This window comes from Drosophila kikkawai, chromosome 3R (assembly GCF_030179895.1).
Source record: "Drosophila kikkawai strain 14028-0561.14 chromosome 3R, DkikHiC1v2, whole genome shotgun sequence".
In the NCBI taxonomy this organism is placed as follows: domain Eukaryota; kingdom Metazoa; phylum Arthropoda; class Insecta; order Diptera; family Drosophilidae; genus Drosophila; species Drosophila kikkawai.
In genome coordinates, this window is record NC_091731.1 from 34,304,918 (window position 1) to 34,310,801 (window position 5,884).

The following is a 5,884-nucleotide window of genomic DNA, read 5'->3' on the forward strand; positions in this document are numbered from 1 at the left end:
TGTTTGACACTTGCTCAATGGCTTCTATTTACTTTATTTATTTAAATTTATTTCTTAGGGTTTGAATTATTTACTAATAACATTAGAGCCCATTCGAGGTTTCTATTGCACAATATTTGCTTTTATTATTTTGTATTCTTTACATATGTATTCATAGAATCATTGCATATTCAACAACACTTTGCTTTGATCAAGATTTATGGGGTTTCTTCTGCGAGAAAAGCTGAGATGGCTCAGAATTTGCAAATCAAATGGCCCGAATGACGCACTACGTAAACGTTGGTTGACTTGGATTTTTTTTTGTTTAGCTAAATATACCGACGGCTTTTACAGGCGGCCTTTTGAAAATCCGTTCCGTTTCCGATCGAATAAGTCGACGAAATCACACAAGAACCTCGGAGCCTCGGATCGGGGGCCACACAACCGTGTTGAATGCGCGCGTGCACCTTTCTGTGCGGATCACCGGAGCGACACAGAAGCGGCAAAGGCAAACTTGATTTCGAAACAGGTAAGGCGGCTTTCGTTCAGTTCGCAGCTCGGATCGGGCCAAGATCCCTCGCTCCGATCTCCACATGCCCCCAGTCCCCCAGTCTCTAGTGCCCCCCGGTACCCAGCTGGGCTCTGAACGTCCCTGTTTAGCATTGGGCTCACCCAATGAGGTTTTCGGTTGTACACTGGCACAATAAAGTGGTTGGAAGTTAATTATTATTAAGTGGAAAATAATGAAAAATAAGAGATTGGGGGAGATGGGGATTGTGTCCTTTAAGCTTCCCTCATGACTGTTGAAATTGTTTTATTTAAAGCACAAAGGCTTGGGTACCGGGTATTTCATTGTCTCAACGGTTACTTTATTACTTTTTTTTATTATATTCAAATTAATACTAATAAAACAAATATTATAAATTACAAAAATTATAAACAACTTTTATTTTTTGTTAATAAAGTAAATTATAAGTTCTTATTTCTATTCTCAACTTAAATATTTCCAATTTTATAGGATCTAGAATGTTTTACTATCATATTTATAAACAAATGTACATGCTTAAAATGTTTCAAAATAATTTAATTAAAATTCTTGCATTTTTAGTTATTTATAATAAAAATCTTATATATTTCCTCAAGTGTATTTACCCCGCTCATAATCGGTTGCTCACAAACAAGCCAACACACACTCAAACCGTCTTGGCCAACTGACCAATACAGGCAGCGAAGCGATCATTTTGTAAACGCCTTCTTCCACACACAATCAACAGGTTAAGAGACGCACACTCTCACACACCGGCGGACTGTTGCCGGTTTTTCGCTACCCACTCAGCTGTAAATCTATTCAAATTAGCCATAAATCAATTAAGGCCGATAAATGCTATAATAAAACAGTCAATGGGGGGGAAATACAGATATAATCTGTGAATATTTTACATAACCACTGTTTAAGTGCGGACTGAAGCTTAGTCAGAGCTAAGTTTAAGCCAATAACTATCTTTCCGATACGTTGGCAACTCTACTCATTTGTTTGGTTAACACTCACTTGGCGTGGTGTCTGTGTGTGCGTTCGAGTGTGTGTGGGCCGGTTTATGTGTGTGCTATACTGGTTTTTGATTGGTTGCCGCTGGCAATGCTCGTTTAAAATCTATTTACAATTTTTTTTCTCTCCTTCTCTTTGCTTTGTTTTGGCCTTAGTAGTGTTTTGTGGTCAACGCAAAAGGCGGCTTAAACGGTGCGAGCCAATAGAAATCTGATTTTTCCAGATTTTTTCTTTATTTTCCTTTTTGATTTTGCGTGCATGTGTGCAAGCGAGTGTGTGTGTGGTGGGTCTTAGTGACTCGCTTTAATTGCCTTCGATTAGCCGCAACTGGAATGTGGGAATGGAGATTGATTGCTTGTATTTTGCGGAAAATGTGGAGCATTTTTATCACGATTGGTTAAAGAAATGCATGAAATATAGGGCTCTGGATTGGATTTAGTTAATTTTTTATTATTAAGTTAAAGGTTAAGTTAAGCCTCCAGGAACGGAGACTATTTTTTGGATTTAAATACACTGTTTAATATCATATTAAGTTTAGTCTTAATGTTTTTCTAACAACAAAGATCAGAAATTAATTCTGTAAATGTTAAGCTTTCTTTTTCAATACTTTTCAGCACGCAAAAATACGTTCTTTAAAAATTTTAAAAATCATTTATTTTCAACTTATTTTTGTAAGTTTCCTGCATATTTTAGGGAATTTATTGGCCTGGCCTAAATAGCCCTATAAATCACGACTTTCGCCCCCAGAAGCCGGCACACTTAACATCAAATTGCTGTCAATGACTGGGAAACAGGACTCGTGTCTCTTTTTTTTTGGGTTTTTTTTTTTTTTTTCAACTCTTGGCTTAGAATTTCAGCTATGGGACATGGAAGGAAATTACCATTTAACGAAGCGAAGCATAAACAAGTCGTGCGTTATATGCAATGAATATTCGATTAGCCCAAAGAGTTCCCAATCGAATCGATTTGAAGAGGTGTAAGACAGCAAGAGGCTAACAATTGCATACAAATTAATATATTTAATTGCCAAAAGCTGCTCAATTGGGAACGGTATAACATTTTAGGACATTTTGGATAAATTTGTGATAAATTTTAATTATTTCCTTTGATTGAAAGATTAGCTAAAGTACAAAAAAACATATTTTATAATAATTTATAAACTTAGATAAAGTGCAATAATAAATTTACCAGGATAAATAAATAAAATATTTATTTAAAAGCATATAAATGCACTAATATCACACATATATTTTTTAATGTTGATATTTATCTAAATTTTAAATGTTTACAAATATTCCTACATATTGTTATGGGAAAACCTATAAATAAATGACAATAAAATTCCCTCAAAATTAGAAAAAAAAAACATATTTAAATACCCATACTAACCGCTAATGATGACTCATTTGCCCTTGGCCTCAGCATTTATCAAGTCGTAGTTAAGACTTGCGGTCTAACTTTTGAACTCTTGCCGGTCGCGTGGCTGGGGTAAGGAACGAGTCACCCGATGCCACATTCAGTTGCACTTTTGGATGACTCAAACACGTCTCCACTATCGGTAGACAGCTTGAATATTAACTAGGAAGAAAGGTTGTGGAGTGTTAGAACCCTCATCGAAAGGTTTTTTGGGGCCAGATACTCGACTTAGGCGGAAGTCAGGCAGTCAGTCAGTCGGGCACGCGCCTAGTTGTAAGCCTTTGATTTGGCCGATTGGCACAAGATCGGGCCATATAATTGCTGGAAGTGTTAGGCTTATACAGTCGAACTGTTCACCAGAGAAGGAAATTTTTATTATATTATAATGATCATATTAAAAAATAAATTAAAATAAAAATGTAATGAATTTAGGCTTCTAAGAATTAATTCTTTTATATATAATTTATAAATATTTTTTTATGCAGTTTTAATTGGTAATTTTTTTCTTCAAAATCTGTTTTTTAAGCTCAATATATTATAAGAATTTTAAATGAAATAAAAAATTGAAACAAAATAAACTGTTACACATCTGTATAACCTTTCAAGATTCCTTTTTTCTCCCCCAACATTGCTCCACTTTGTTTAAATTCCATTCGAGGCCTCTTTCCTTTGTTTCTTCCTTATTAATTTGGCCCAGAGCAATCCCACGCCTATAAAACGTAAGCGAGACCCCAGCACGAGTCAAATGTCGTATTTCATTAGACTCGGCTCATGTTAACGCAGCTTGGTTCCTCTCTTCGATATTAGCCCCAACAGGCGACCCGAAACCAATATTCCAGACCCAAGTGCACTCTGCCAATAGAATTGTAAACACATTACGAAAAAAAAAGAAAAACAAAAACAAAAAGGAAAAGAGGGAGAGAAAATCCAGAATTGAATTACATGAAAATGCTCAGTGCGTTTGCGGAAAGGAAATCGTACAAACTGGTCATGAAAAATGCATCACTTGACCGGCCGCAGACCATAAAACGTTTGCATCCAGACGACGACGACGACGGCGAGGATGGCGACGACAACTTGGACAGAGCCTGGACCTGGCCAGAACTTGGCTTATGAACTGTGGCTCCATGAGACTGATCCTGTTCCCGGTCGGGTGATGAAAATGTACGACTTTGGCTGGAGGCGCTAAGTGAGCTTACAGAAAATATTTCACTTTTTATGGTGATGCGGATGGGTTAGAGTATTTTCAACTATTTGTAGATCAAGCTGTAGATCAACAAGCCAATAAAGTAATACTTAAAAATATCTTTTAAAAATTAATAAATGTATACAAATTATATTTTTGAAAGAGCAAAGGTTATCGTTTTTAATCTGTAAAAATGAGATTAAGATAGCTAAATATTTTTTGTTCTTAAAAATGTATCCCCAACTATCTCAGCTTTAACCCTAAATTAATTTTGGTTTTTTAAAAGATATAATATTGTATTAACCTAGTTGATAATCTTCTATAATCCTAGACATAGAGTATTAAACATTGAGGTCCAATGACTACCATCGATTCCTTTTATTTAGTTACAGTTCCACACACACCCAAAGAAAGCGAGTACGACGATACCCAAGCAGACGCCCCGGGGTGGCTGTGGACTTGGCCAAGACAATCCTCCTCCGACGACGATGATCATGACGATGACGATGACGACGATGGTGGTGCACCATGGTGACGACGACCAGCCGTCTAGGTGGTGCTAGCCTCTTGAGGCAGTGGTGGTGGTGGTGGTGGTGCCCCGGCCCACTCTGAAATCAATCGATTCGACATTATTATTAATTTTTCATAACTTCTGCGGCGGCCAGCGCCTGGCGGCCCTCTGTGTGCATTATGGCGCCCTGGAACCCCGGCTCCATGGCCATGTGAAACTAATCTATTTGTGCGGCAAAAAGGGCCGCCTGCTCGAGCTCCGATCAGCCGCATCCCCTGAGCACTAAGAAAAATTGGGATTATATTGAAGAAGTAAGAAAAAATTAGTTTCTAAATAACAACAAATATATTTTATTGTTTAACATATAATCTTATGGTATCTAGTGTTCCGAAAGAGCTCTACTATATCTTATAGGTATAAAGTTATCTGAGTTCTGTACAAGAAGATATATCAATATTTCTATAGCCCTAATTATGGTTTAAGTTTTGAAACTTTAGACACAACGCAAATATACCTTTATAGATTTTAATTAATTTCTGTAATATACAAATTATTTTAATATTTAAGAACTTGGCTAAAACTTATCATAATTTACAAATAATTTTATGATTTGAAGGATTGTTAATATTTTAATTTTAGAAATGATCTCAGGTAATATTTTTTAAAACCAACAATCACTCTCTTAATTTATTTCATAATTCTTTTAGTCCCTTCTTTCTCCCAGTGCAGTCGACGGAGGCTGGCTAGCTGGGAGTGCAAAGCGTGTTATCTGCTATCGCTGCGCTTTGATCTTTCACCGCTTCTGCTTTGCATAATAAATTCGCCATCGATGAAAAGCAACTTGCAACCCGATGCACTGCAGCGCAATGGGGCTTACGCTGGGATTTCCCCGGCAATTTGTTTGCCTTTTGGCCATCGGGCCGTTTAATTCGATTGCCAGCGCGATTTCGGCTTCGCCTTAACCATTTTATTACAATAGCATAATTTTTTACTATGCTTAATGAGTTCTGCTTTGATTAGTTTTTCGCATTGTTGTTGCCCCGGAATCGCCTCCTTTGCCGGATTTTAGATTCGCTGCCGGCCAAATTGATGTTTGTTGGGTGTCTCCTCAGTCTGAGCCACCAGTGTCTGAGGGGGGACGGGAGGAGGCGACTATTGCGGCTTAATGATTTCAGCTGGTTTCAGATTTCAATGTTGTTAGCATTGCTTATTGAAATGTTTTAATTTAGCAACTGACTTTTATGCG